Source organism: Pristis pectinata, chromosome 10 (genome assembly GCF_009764475.1).
Source record: "Pristis pectinata isolate sPriPec2 chromosome 10, sPriPec2.1.pri, whole genome shotgun sequence".
Taxonomy (NCBI): Eukaryota; Metazoa; Chordata; class Chondrichthyes; order Rhinopristiformes; family Pristidae; genus Pristis; species Pristis pectinata.
In genome coordinates, this window is record NC_067414.1 from 15738859 (window position 1) to 15754076 (window position 15218).

The 15218-nt window shown below is 38.4% G+C and overlaps 1 protein-coding gene across 8 annotated transcripts in view; it reads left to right on the top strand.

The window, feature by feature from the left end:
• Nucleotides 1-2057: 2057 nt before the first annotated feature.
• Nucleotides 2058-15218, top strand: part of phf3 (PHD finger protein 3) — a 99670-nt gene continuing 86509 nt past the window's right edge. For 2 of the 8 annotated variants that reach the window (XM_052024520.1, XM_052024524.1), the window contains exons 1-2: nt 2059-2293; nt 11118-11271. The gene's annotated coding sequence lies outside the window, so the exon portion shown is untranslated. Of the gene's footprint in view, nt 2294-11117; nt 11272-15218 lie in introns of all 8 variants that reach the window. The other 6 variants (XM_052024518.1, XM_052024519.1, XM_052024522.1 and 3 more) reach the window with 6 other exon arrangements.

The window sequence follows — 15218 nt, forward strand, 5'->3', positions numbered from 1 at the left end:
ACGTTCTTCCTGTGATTGTGCTGGTTTCCTCTGGATGCTCCGATTTCCTCCCACATCCCAAAGACTGCTTGTTGGTTGGATATTTAGCCACTGTAAATTCCCCATGATGTGTAAGTGAGTGGTAGAATCTGAGGGGAGTTGGAGAGAATGTGAGAATTAAAAAATGAGATTAATGTAAATAGGTGGTTGATAGTGCGGACTTGGTGGGCCAAAGGGTCTATTTCTGTGCTGTATGATTCTATAGGCTCAAGGACAGCCTCTATTCCATTGTTATAAGACTATTGAATGGTCTCCTAGTACGATAAAATGGACTCTTGACCTCACAATCTACCTCGTTATGTCCTTGCACCCTATTGTCTACCTGCACTGCACTTTCTCTGTAACTGTAACACTTTATTCTGCACTCTGTTATTGTTTTACCTTGTCACAAAAAATTCTGCAGATGCTGGAATCTGGAGCAATACACAAAAACTCAGCAGGTCAGGCAGCATCCATGGAGAGAAATAAACAGTTGACGTTTCGGGCCGAGACCCTTCATCAGGACTGATTAACCTTGTACTACCTCAATGCACTGTTGTAATGAATTGATCTGTACGAACGGTATGCAAGACAAGTTTTTCACTGTACCTCGGTACATGTGACAATAATAAAGCAATTTACTCTGACTATGATAATTACAACCTGCCTCCCTTTGCGTCACACACACGTAATTGCATGCCCTTCCTTTACATGTCACATACGCAGTTGCACGTCCTTTATATTTATCATCTATATTATGGTTTATCATCTATATTAATGATTTAGATGATAATGTGGTAAACTGGATCAGCAAGTTTGTGAATGACACCAAGATTGGGGGTGTAGTGGACAGCGAGGAAGGCTATCAAAGCTTGCAAAGTGATCTGCACCATCTGGGAAAATAGACTGAAAAATGACAGATGGAATTTAATGCAGACAAGTGTGAGGTGATGCACTTTGGGAGGACAAACCAGGGTAAGACTTACACAGTGAATGATAGGGCTCTGAGGTGTGCAGTAGAACAAGGGGACCTGGGAATACAGATCCATAATTCCTTGAAAGTGGCATCACAGGTGGATAGGGTCATAAACAGAATTTTTGGCACATTGACCTTCATAAATCAGGATATTGAGTACAGGAGTTGGGATGTTATGTTGAAGTTGTATAAGACGTTGGTGAGGCCAAATTTAGAGTATTGTGTGCAGAAAACCAGGCCGGCATAGACTAAGATATTTTTATTAGTCACATGTACATTGAAACACACAGTGAAATGCATCTTTTGCGTAGAGTGTCCTGAGGGCAGCCCGCAAGTGTCGCCACTCTTCCGGCGCCAACATAGCATGTCCACAACTTCCTAACCCGTATGTCTTTGGAATGTGGGAGGAAACCGGAGCACCCGGAGGAAACCCAAGCGGACACGGGGAGAACATACAGACCCCTTACAGACAGTGGCCGGAATTGAACCCTGGTCGCTGGCGCCATAATAGCCTTATGCTAACCGCCACACTACCGTGCCTGTCCCTAGGTGGGCCGAAGGGCCTGTTTCTGTGCTGTAATTTTTCTATGACTCTTTACATGTCACACACACACACCATTGCACATCATCCTTTACATGTCACACACACACCATCCTTTACATGTTACACACACAACTGCACACCATCCTTTACGTACCCCCCCCACACCACACCATCCCGTGTGACACACACAATTGCACACCACCCTTTGCATGTCACACACAATTGCACACCATCCTTTACGTGTGACACACACAATTGCACACCTTTACATGTCACACACACACCATCCTTTACACGTCACACACACAATTGCACACCCTCAATACATTTCACGTCATCTGTGATAATAAATCTGATTCTGCTAAACAAATTGCACACCCTCCCTTCAAATGCTTCGATAATAAAAAAAATTGCAATCCCCGCCCTTCACATTTTCACACAGAAACAATTCCACTCCCCTCTCCCTCCCCAACCACTTTGCATCTGCAGCCCCTGGTCGGACGGCGCGGCCCGGGCTCGGGCGCCCACGTGACGTGCCCAGGGCCCGGACGGTCCGCCCCTCCCCCTCGCTCCCCGGGTCTCTCTCTCTCTACATGGCGGCGTCAGCTCGGGGTGGCCTCGGGCAGAAGAGCGGCGAGGAGAGAGCGGCGCTCCGCCTCCGTGCTCGGCGACAGGTCGCCGGGGGTCCTTGAGCGCGGACTTGTGTGTGTGGGGAAGGGGGAGGGAAAAAAAACCGAATCGGAGCCTGCGATCAGGTGAGCAGCGACCGTCGGGAGATGAAGCCAGCGCCAGGCCCGGGCCTCGGCTCACTGCGCCCGCCTAGGCCCGGGGCTCTCGGGCCTGGTTGCACGGTCCCGAGGGAGGGGCGGGCAGGCAGGGAGGGAGGGAGCCTCCGTCTGTGTGTACACCTGCTGTCCCGCGGGCACCGTTGTTGCAGAGGAAAAGGGCGGTGGGCCAGTCGTGCACAGCAAGATCCCACTGACGGTGGGTGTGGGTGGTGCGGGTCAACCTGGTGCAAGTTATGGGGCGGGGTGAATGTTGTTCCAGGGTAACGGAGAGAACTTCCCGACTCTTTAAAAATCATGCTGTGGGACCTCTTCACTCACTGATCGTGGTGTTTACACTACGAAAGGCCAAAACTCTTCCATCTACAAGTACATGGACTTGACTATATACATACATGTAGGAAGCGTTCGTCCTTTTTTGGTGGTTTTAGTCTCCTTTGAGGCTGTGCCTTTGACTCTTTCATTAACCTATGGGTTGTCCTTGCAGGACTGTCAAATGTTTCGGTTCTCATGAGCTTTTTGTGGCCCAGGGATTCCAGTCAAATCTCAGTTTCAGTCGTAAAAAAACAACAGAATTGTGCTGAAGGTAGAAGGGCCTCGGGTTTAACGTTTTGAGCAAAAGGCAGGATCTTTGGTAGCATCGTGCTCTGTAGGTGTTGCACCGGTGTTAAAGCTGAAATATGTGTTTAGTGAGGGATTTGAACCACAGTCTTTGAACCAACCAAGCCACAGCTGGCTTTGGGGGGAGGAGACGGGAAAGAGACGATATTGATAAGGATGAGGAATGTGAAGTGATTGGAATGGGTTAAGTTGTAGGGAGAGAGAGAAGATTAAAAGGGGTGGTTTCTTTGCTAATTTTGTATGATCTGACGGATTGTAATGTGATTCCAACAGTATCCAAATGAATGTAGGCTCTATTCACTCAGTCTTGCTTGCACACTTTGAAATTTCCATTGTTACATTTTATCCCTTAAAAAGCTTAAGTTGATGAATTTGAGGGAAATGACTTTGTTTTCTGGAGGGGGAAGAGGGGAGTTGGTGTTTGAGTGGGTACTTGGTTTATGGTTCCATAAACTTGGGCATTTTTAAGACAAGGAGACAAACATTTCTGCAGATGCTGGAATCTGGAGCAATGCACAAAAAGTGCTGGAGGAACTCAGCAGGTCAGGCAGCATCTATGGAGGGAAATAAACAGTCAATGTTTTGGGCCGAGACCCTTCAACAGACATTTTTAAGATGTGGTTGTTTCGGCATTGTGTGCATGATTGGAAGGATGTGAAATTAGAAGTATTTTCATTCTTTGTAGCTATGTTAAATATAGTGTTCATAGCTGTAAAGGTCCTGCAGTCAAAGATCTTGTATTTGTAAGTACACACGGGAGTTAGTTATTGAAATGTCTAGCCTTTTCCAATGGGTTACCTTCTCTTAAAATTAATTATATTATTGATTCCTTTTTAATAACCTTACGCTTGTGGCCTGTGAATTCCAGACACGTCATAAAGTAGCTTTTTCGTGATTCAGAAGATTTTAGAAGCAGAGCTGTAGTGAACACTACTTGTTCTCTAAGGTCTCTGCTGTGCAGGCCCATTGTGTTTCTGCAGGGGTTTTCATTTTACTGTAGAAGTAGCCAGAAGATCAGCAACCTTTTCGTACATGAAAATTATTTCTTGCAACTACAAATAGATTTCTACAAATGGGTATAGCATGCAGAGTTGGATAGCATAGATATGTTCAAGATTGAGCTTATTGCACCTTCAATGAGGAGATGAGGTTGAGAGAAATTCAGTTGGTGTATGTCACATTTTAACTAACAAGTGTGGTTGAGGCAGAAACAATTGCATCTCTTTAAAGGAAAAATTGTTAAATGTTTGAAGTATATGATGACATGGGACAGTGGAAAAGGATCATGGCATTAATTTTAATTTGTTTTGTATGGATCAAATGCACATAAGGGGTGAATGGCCTTGCATTTTGTTAACGTCCGGCAAACCGCAATGCTTGTTTGTATGCTGAAATCAAATTGATTGTCTTATTAGATTGGATTGTGCACAGCACAGCTGCCATGGCTCAATTTCTGCAGCCTTGTGACAAGTGGATTTCAGGCATAACCTAATGGTTGTCTTTTCTAAATGACAGTCTTTCATAATGCACATTTAGCATGTTTCATAAATCGCAATAAATGTGGAGTTAAAGCTTATCGAACTAGAGGTTCATTGTGGGTAATCCCCAGATATGCGGAAATACTTGTGATGAGAATGTATTTGTCATGCTTCCCCTGCACCCACTACCAAAATCCAGTTCTTTGCTTTGATGCAAGGAATTCTGGTGTGTGGTTTTATTTCCACAAGTCTGAGTGAGATGCACTTCTAAATGTGATCGGGCAAAGGCTGTAATGTAAATTCTTAATGTGATTGGGAAAAAGAAGTAATAGTAAACTGTTTCTGGTTGTCAGGGAGCATACATTTGAGATCTGCTCAACTTAAGATGAATGAGAATGGCTTAGCATATTAATTTATTTACAGCTTGCTTAAAAACTGTAGATTCAGATTTTAAAGCTCTTTTGCCATGTTGTATGGTTTTTAATGTGTTTCAGTTCTTACCTTCTTTCCAGTGCTTTGATATGAGCTTGGCACCTCGTCTCACCTAGCATCCAAACTACATGTTACTGAAATTGACCTGAACATATCACAGTTGCACACAAAAGTAGACAACAATTCGGTTTGTCCCAGAATCACGACATGTAGTTCCTTGTTGCCCCTTTTTCTTTTGATAAAATCTTCACTTGGTATCATTTGCCATACTATGTTAATTGGTGATGAATTAAATTTAATATGTGGAAAGAAACTTAAATGGCATCACATTATCAAAGGATCTTTTATCTTGGACCAAAAATTTCTACCTCATTGTGTTTAATAAGACTGTAATCTGATGGGTTTATTTCTCTTGTCATTAGTGACCCTGTTGATGATGCAGTTAATCTACAATAACTGGACAAATAAAAATCCATATTTCTGAGCATTACTAACAGTGAGCAAATGCAAAAATTATCTAAAAGTTTAACGTTAGATTTTATTTTCAGGTAGCTGGAACAAAAAGGGGTGGAAGTTATGTTATATAGAGCTCTAGTTGGTTGACATTTTGGATATTGGACCTAGGTAGGGCACAGCCCCTCAGGAGGGTTTTGATGTTGGGGGATGGCTGATTGCGAGTATGTGGATAAAGGGAAGAGATAGAAGACTTGTTTGGAGAGTCATGCAGGTTCACTGGAATGATTACCCATTTTAAAGTATTCAATTATGAAGACAGATTACCTAGATCAGATTTGTTCCCTTGAATATGAAAATGATCTAATTAAGACTATGCTAATTGAAAGATAAAGCAGATCAAGAAATTATTTCCTTTTTAGAGTCCAAGTTGGCATAGTCTTAAAATTAGAGCTGTGATATTTAGAGGTGAAGCTAGGAAGCATCGCAGAAAAAAGGTAGTGGAAGTCTAGAACTGTAGTTCCATCCCTCCTCCTCCTAGCCCTCTCCCAAATAAATCCAGAAGAAAAAATCTTCTGAAGCAGGGTATTAGTTGAAATTTTAAAACATTTTTTTAAGGAAACTAATGGTTTTTGATAAGAAACAAATCTGCCTTAATCTACATTGAATGCTTAAATAGTTTTGAGAGGCCTAGGTGGTCTACTCCCATTCTAGTCTGACCCTAATATATGAATGATTGGAATCTGCTTTAAGCTGTGATAGTTTTGACTAATTGGTCAAAGTTATTGCATGATATATTTTTAATTCCAAAGTCTGCATAATTGCTGCTATTATATTAAGTGATCTTTTATTGAGAAGGAAAAGTTTAGTTTAGTCTTGCTGTAGAAACTGTGTGACTTTAGGGCGTAGTGGTTAGCGCGACGCTATTACAGCGCCAGCAATTGGAGTTCGATTCCCATCGCTGTCTGCAAGGAGTTCGTACGTTCTCCTGTGTCTGCGTGGGTTTCCTCTGGGTGCTCTGGTTTCATCCCACATTGCAAAGACGTACGGGTAGGTTAGTTTGGGTTTAAAATGGGCGGTGCGGATTCATTGGGCTGGAAGGGCCTGTTACCACACTGTAAATAAAAAAAAAATTTCAGTGTGCATTTTAAGGTAAATAGTGCCTAATTTGTAATGTGTTCAAATGTTGACCATTCTGAACATAAATAATCTGAAATGAAAACAGAAAATGCCAGAAATACTTCAGCAGATGAGGCCTGAAACATTAACTCTTTTTCTCTTCCTGTAGATGCTGCCTGACCTGTTGAGTGTTTCCAGAATTTTCTGTTTTTATTTCAAGTGTTTTCTGCTTTGGGGTATTTTGCAGCATCTCCTTTTGGTTGAAACTTTTTTCTTGCCTTCAGCTGCAATTTGCTGTTGCACTTCTAGCATAACAATTGGGATTTGGAGTCCTCACGAGTCACTGGATGAATATCTATTTCCTCAACAAATAAGATTTTAGAAATTGAGATAGAAGTAAATGGATGGCATAGAATTAAGGTGAATTAGAGTCAAGTTAGACCTAGAAGAAGCAGAAAAGTTTGAAATATGAAATGTGTAAGTAAAGGAAAATATATGCTTTAAAATCTCCAATTTATTCTCTGTAAGAGAGATACTTTGCTGTTTATGCAATTGGAGAGGTTTAGTGAGGTTTCAACGACATAAATCTTGTTATTGTAGAGGTACTTTTTGCAGTTTCCTTTCCCCAATATACTGCTGAGGTTTTATTGTTAATTAATGTGCAAATGCAGCAATTTCTTGACGCACAGGAGCTGCTGGTTTTACATTTTTAGTGACAGACATCATTTAGCAATATGATTTGCAATTCAGAATATGGTTTCCTTGCCTGGAGCTGCAGGATGGTTTACGAAATGATGGTTTTTTTTAGGGTAAAAGAAAATTCCAGCTGAACATGTGAATTTCATGTTTGCTGTTAGTGTTTATTTAGTGCTTGCACACTGGTGTTCTGGAGTATTCGGTTTGTTTGGTATGTTTATCTAATGAACAATGATCAAAATAAAACTTTTTAAAAATCAAATATTCCCTGCTTTTTGTTAGATTTTAACAAATTGCCTTTGAAAAATCTTGTAGTGTGTCATTGAAGTGGCAGATAACTTGATGGCTGCTTATAAAATTGCCATGTAATGGACTACATCAGCTTGAAAATGTAAATATGTTTATAATTTTTAATACTGGAATTTTTTTTGCTTGTTGAGGGCAAGTTTCAGGTGAAATTGAGCACTTTGAATGAACTGCTGCTCCATAAGCCTTGTAAGATATAATCTTATATTTAAGATACACTCTTTATATTAAATATAATCTCTTAGTAATTGGATTTTAAGGCAGCTGTTTGATTCCTGCATTTTAGAAAACCATTGGTTTATTAGTACATTTTTGGAATTTTGTATTTGTTCTTGCAACAGCTTCTGATAAACCTGCATACTGAGACATTGAGATGGAATATCAAGTTATAAACCAAGCTGCTATTAATCTTTAACAAATTTTAAAAGGAATTGTAATAACTTGTTTAGCTTCTGTCCTTGCAACTACTGTCCCGTATCAATCTGTTTTCTCTCAAGTCCTTGAATGTACTGATGCCTCTCAAGTGCCCTCAAACTTCCTGTCAAATTCCTGTGATCAGGTTATTCCTTGCTATAGTTCCAAGAGAGCTCTTATCAAAGTTGTAAAGGACAACCTGTGTCACTTTGACAAAGGCAAATTATCATTTCTCGACTTTTTTTGTCCTTTCTGCAGTTAGTAAAGTGATTGGTCCCTGTTATCCATATGCAAAACCCTCTACTATTGTGTTCAACTGTGCAGTTGCCTGTCACGTTTTTAAAAATATTCCAGTTTTACCTTTTGGAGTCTGAAATGGCTCTTTTACTCCTTGTGTAACCAAGGATTCATCCTTTATCTGTTGGTGTGTGGAATTATTGTCGGCTTAAAAAACCTAACTTGAACATGAATGAACAGAACAGTGGTACTGAAGTGTGACAAATCTCCAATACCAGTTGATTTCCTTTCTGGTTCACAGATAGGAAGTGTGATCATTGCAAATGTCCTAACTACCAATGAGGACTGAGTTTTTTTAAAAACAACCCCTTCCAATTTCTCATCTACCTGATGCAGGTTGGTGACATTGTCTGGAAACTTTTTGCTATGTGACAACTCTGCTCTGCTAATTGAATCCAACTGAAAATCATCAGTGTCTCTTGACAGTATTCTTATCTAACATCCAGTACTGGAAATGCAGAAATTTCTTCCAGCTAAATATTGGGGAAAAATCCAAGCTATTGTATTCAGTCCCTGCCACAAAATTGTTTCTAAGGTGTTGACTCCATCTCACTTGCTTGGAACAATGTGGGGCTAAGCCAGACTGCCTACAATCTTGATATCATGGTAACCTCAAGTGGAGCTTTGCATCACATTGTTGTGCCAGCATTAAGACTGCCTATTTCTGCCTCCATTGTGTGATCCATTTTTGCCGTGCTTCATCCAATCTGCTGAAGTACACATCTATGTTACCTCCAGATTAATCCATTCAATTACATTCCAGGATCCTACCATAATGTTGCCACCTAAAACTCTCAGTTAAGCTGCACTGCTTCATTCAACCATTATTTGCATGCTTGCTGACATAAGGTGGCTCCCAGATAAATAATGTTGTGGTTGCCAGTATTCCTTTCTTTTTATGGAGCTTTTTAGCCACCTATTTGACTAACTTATTGGTCATCTGTTCTAATATCTCCTTGTATGGTTCATTGTCAATTTTTTTCACACTTTTGTAAAGCTTGTGGTATTTTACTGTGTGAAAAGCAATTTATAATGCTAGATTTTCTACCTACCCATTGCTAAAAAAAATTGGAATCAGCTTATCAGCTTAGTTCAACAGCTTTGTGTTTTTAACATTTCACTGTTCGTTCCTCCTTTTATACTTTAATGTAATTGGTGTAATGACAGGAAATGCCATCACTGCAAAATGAATTAAATGATCTGTATTGACACTACAAAGGTAATTTTTAGACAGGAATTAGAATGACCAGCTACAAATAAACTTATTCATCCTTGTATGGGCTATTTGAGTCAGGCCTCCAATTTGTTGATTGGATTGCATTAAATTGTGGGCTTATGATCAATAGAAAGCATGTTTTATTTGGGATTCTTTGGAACTGAAGCCAGAGATGCATCTATTTTGTTAGGTTGATCATTGTATTGCTCAACTCCATAAAGTTATCAGAAAACACTGTGGGTAATTGCACAATGAACCTCATCCTGAAAAATTTCTCATTTGAGATCAGCAAAGGCTGCATTGATTAAATGGTTAGCCTCTCTCGTTCCTCTCAGTCAATAAACATACTAAATTTTGAGGAAGGCAATTCCTATAGTCAAAATCATTAATAGCAAATATGATTATGTAAAGTTTCAAGTACATTAAGTTTGCTTTCAATGTTGTAATCTCATGTCATTTTTAATAAATTGGATTTTTTTGAAATTGCTCTACAATTTCATTCTTGTGGTCCATATAGGAGGTTTTATTCTTGGCAGAAATCAGAAAATCATTAAAACATTTTGTCTTATGGTTCTGTTGGTATTATATGGAAAAAATGTTGAGTAGCTGGAAGTTCATAGGAGGAGAGCTCAAGTGGGAAATAAACCATCGTGGAGACTTTTAAATAAGTGTTGCTTGCTTCAATGGTAAAATAAGTGTTTATTCTGAGTTATTAACAATATACGTAACTGAAAAATATACATATCGGTAATATAAACTACTGTTGTAGAATAGTTTGATTTTGTTTTAATTCCAAGTTATTGAATAGACTCCACTTGGTATTGGTTTATTATTGTCACTTGTACTGAGGTACAGTGAAAAACTTGTCTTGCATACCAATTGTACAGGTCAATTCATTACACAGTGCAGTTACATTGAGTTAGTACAGAGTGCATTGAGGTAGTACAGGTAAAAACAATAACATTACAGAATAAAGTCTCTCAGCTATGGAGAAAGTGCAGTGCAATAAGGTGCAAGGTCACAGCAAGGTAGATCGTGAGGTCATAGTCCATCTCATTCGTATAAGGGAACCGTTCAGTTCAAGGAGGGTAGGCTGGTTTCTGTGACGTGCTAGGCTGTGTCCACAACTCTCTGCAGTTTCTTGTGGTCCTGGGCAGAGCAATTGCCATACCAAGCTGTGATGCATCCAGATAGGATGCTTTCTATGGTATCCTTGTTAGGCCATTCCATTGAATTTAGCAATCGTGAGTATCTGAAGTTTTTGGTGAAAATAGCAAGAGTCACAAGTTCATATTTGTTTGATAGTAGCTTTGGAATGGATTGATGTCTCAAAGTGCACAGAAGTTTGATGTACAAAATAAATAGAACAGAACATAGAAAATGGCATTGCAAATTGTCACGTCTTTAGTTTAGTGAGGGGGGAAATTGTCTCTCTGCCACTTAACTATGATGCCAACTGAGATTATATTGTGGCTTCTGGAAAGGAAGTTTGGAAAGTGATGCTGATTCTGGTACTATTTTTGTTTTTTGATATCTGGTTGCAATCAAATAGACGAGGAGTCTTTTATTAAACTTGTTTAATACCTTTTTATTTCCATCGAGGGTTGTTGCACATGTCAATACTTTTTGATAATGACAGTGTAGCCGTTTTCATTTTTCTTAAACCTTTAAAATGGATTTTCCCCTATCAATTCCTACCCTCTTAATTTACTGATCTTCTGAGAAAATTGTAGTTATATTTGTTCTGTTCCTCTTGTTTCAGAAAAGATAACTGAATTCAACCAATGTTGAACCTGCACGCAAAACTGAATTCAGCCAATGTTGAATCTACAAGACAAAGCTGTTGAGGTCAGGATAACTGAATTCAACCAGTGTTGAACCAACAAGGCAAAGCTATTGAGGTCAGGATAACAGAGGTCAGGATTATCAAGTTAACTCAGTGTTAAACCTATATGTAAAACTGAGGTTTGATGGTCACTGTAACTTTTATGTCTGTTCCTGTGGGAAATATTTCTCCACAATGAACTTTAATTTAGATATATGGACTGTGTAGCCAGTTTTGTATGGAAATGCGTTCTTTAACATTAAATATTGTATTCTCATCTTCCACATCATTCCAATCTTTAAGGATTGCATTGCTCTCATTGGCTTCGCACACAATAGGTCTCACTTGATTCAGAAGAATAGAGCTTTTCATTTGGAGGTTCCAAGCATTTTAGTCAGTGCAGAAATATTTGTTATTTCTTAAATGTGGATTGAATATGATCGCTGAGCATTGCATCTGTAGATAAATCTTCAGACATGTTCCACAATATTGCCCTTGGGAAACAGACTTCTCTTAATCTTTTGAAGTTCTTGTTTAAACAGTTGGAATCATTACCTCTGAGGTTACCTACATTCCCACCTTTCATTCCTTATTATGGGACTATATTTCATGTGGATCCATAATAGATAGGATTGCAATCATTCTCTGCTTACAAATTAATAAATTGATGAAATTTCATTTTTAATATTTTCTACCAAATGGGCCATTTGGTGAACATCAGAGTGATCAGTAGTTTGCCTTTCAGATGCATCCTGTTGGTGGTGCATTGCTGGCACTGGAGCACAGTACTTAGATTTCCAGCTTCAGGATCTGCCTCGATTGATGGATTTGCTATATTAATTCCTCCACTATTGGCTTGACCAAATATCAAATTTAATATTCATACATATGAACACAGTTTTTCTAGTAGGTTTTTCTTGTCAGTTTGATCAGGAATTTGGCAGTTACTGGTTTCTATATTACTGCCCATTTCATTCCATGAGTTTTGGTACATAAATGGTGTATCCTTCCAAAAAAGTATCCGGAACTATGTGCTTCTTTTTCACTTTCCATTTGGTCAGCAGTAAAAACAAGGCGAGTATTTTGTTAACATTGTTCTGCATTTTATGATTAATAATGACCAATAAAGCCAGAGAATAAAGCATTTTTTTTTCTTTTTGGCACGGTGCCTTTATTTTTCTGCCTGTTCAGGATGCAGGAGGTCTGTTCATTAGTTTTCCTTTGTGAGTGAATAAAACAGAAGAACCTTTGGGGAGTTGCATCTATTTCATTTCAGAAGGATACATGCATGTTGTAGTTTTGTATAAGCAATCTTCAGTTTCAGTCTGCAGTCTATTGCTCAGCCATTCTTGTTTTATAAGCTGTACAAGGATACTTATACAAGCTTATAAAACAGTAAAGCTTTATAAGAGAAATCTTCAAAGTACTTGGTACATTATTTTAGAAGGGGTGATTGATTGCTATCTGCAGCTAAATAGTGAATGAATGTAGGAAATTGGTATTTGTTGTGCAGTTTTTACCCTATAGCAGTGAAGGTGATTTAGTTTTTTAAAAAAAATCTGATATAGAAAAACAGGCTTGAATGTTGCTGTCACTGGCTAGGTACAATATTCTCTGCTGACTTTAAAGCTATCCACAAAGTTTCTTTTGATCTCTATGTTGTGGATTTTGCCTTACTTGATGTTGGTTCCTGTTTGGTGTCAGCTCTAGGGGATCTCTGGTGTCCAGTATTGCCATCAAGTTGACTGAGCAGGTAGACAGATGGTGGAATTCTCTATGACCAGGACATTTTAAAAAAAAACAATTTTTAACACATTTTTAACCCATCTTAGAATTGAAAGTAAAGACTTTGACGTGAAATTAAGGTAGAAACTGAATTATCATAAATCTAAGGTATGGAATTTTGGAATATTTGAAGGAATGAAAACTGATTTGTTAGGACCAGCAATAATTGTGGATTAATAAGCCATTTAAATAACTTGCTATGGCCTTATCCAGCAAGGCATACTGTTTTCAGGACTTTTTAAGAATGAGGATAATTAATAAATACTTCTCTCCAGTATACTGATTTCTGCAGAAGCACACCTTGTGGAGGAGTTAGTTATCGCTGACAATAGCTTTTGGATTTCTACATTTAACTAAACATGTACTTCAGAAATTGGTGTTGGCTTCCTTCATTATAACAGTGCCACAGCCTCACTGATATTTCTCACTGCAATTTCCAAGCCTTATGACACAGGAAAATTTTTGCCCACCTTGTTCCATTTTTCATCATACTGTCTTTCCAATCTAATTTTGATACCAATTTTACCTTATTTAACCTTATTGGTTGCCATATGTTATTCAGGTGATTACCCTGCAAATGAACTACCAAACTTTCCATCTGTGTCAAGAACTTTAAGCTATCTTTGGATTTAAAACTGTTGGCATTGAAGAATGACTGCATATAATGCCCAGCTCCTAAAAACACAAGTATCAGAATCAGGTTTATTATCACTGACGTATGTCGTGAAATTTATTGATTTGCAGACTGAAATTTATTGCTTTTGCAATATTAATCCTTTTACTCTCATTATTTTTGGCACTAACGTAGGAGTGATTTACAACTGATTCTGACACTTGGACCTGCCCATTTTCTCATTTCTTAGGGACATTGACTCTTATGATCTCGTAGGCACTAATCTACATTCATTTCTTAAAATCTCAACCAATTTTTAAGGAATGAATATGGGTGCTGTATTTAGTAGTCATTCAGCTGTGGGGAGCACCATTCCATTTATCCTTTGCTGTATTGACTCTTCTCTGAGGAGCCTCCCTGCTTGTATGCGTACTTACAAAGTTTTCTTGTGTGATGAGTAGGAACTGCGGTTGCCAATGTGTTTTCCTCCCCCCAAGTCTAAGAACAGAGATGACAGTGGAGTTGCTGAGATTTAACCATGTATTTTAGGCAAAAGTGGTGAAACTGTTTCTGCTTTTCGTACTTGACCATGGGGTAGAAGTTTGTCCGTGGTTGCCAAGTGTTATTCAGGTGTTTACCAATACTTGTCATCTCCACAACTAGCATATTTTGAGGCTTTTTATAATCCTTTTTCAGCAAAAATATCAGCTTCTATTTTAGTAATTATTTTCTTTTCATTTGTCATTGCATTATTCAATGAAAAGGAGGAGGGATGGCAATTTTAATCTTCCTAGCAGAAAATTCAAATTACTGTGTTTGTACCCGAAACTTAATGTCTTGCATTATGAAACAGTGCAGTATCTTTTAGAAATGGAAGCAAAATTTATCTGTGTATTTCAATCTATTCTGTCTGTATTTTATTTCCCATCTTTTTATTGTTATCACCCAATTTTCAGCTTTGAAGGAATTACTGGGGTACAGTTTAATGTTCGGTAGTTCACTTAAATAATGGCAAACTTTGTACATATTATGTGTACAGATTTAATTTTTAAATTTTTATTCTTGGTTCAGTTGGCAGAGGGGGAGCTTTTCGTTTCATATTAGTATTTAGCAAAATGATATATTTTTGCTTATTTAAAAATTCACTGATAGTTCTTTAACTTTCAGTCTCTACAGAGTGTGATGAAATTGCAACCATTAATGACCATTGTAAACTGGTTCAGACTTTGTTTTAATTATTTCTTTGGTAAAATCTTCATTTTCTTTCACATAATTACAAATATCTTTTTGTCCCATTTCTACCCTTGCTTTTACTCTTGCCTTTTTCACTATTGTCATTTCCCTGACCAATGTATGATGTAAACAAATCCAGTTGGTCGTTGTCTATGAGCATTTCGAAAGTTACATGTAGCAGTCTGGAACAAAAATAATATAAAAGTAAATTCTCAGTGGTTAACATTTTATTAGCACAGTTTTATGCATGGGGATTAAAAAAATCAGAGGTCTTTGTCTGTGTTTGGTATTTATTGGTTAAAACTGGAAAATATCAACTCCATTGAACATGGGGGCATTTGAGTGAAAACAAGTCTGCTGTTCTAGCAGACTGATAGTTATGGTTAGAAGATAGTGATGAGTAGGAG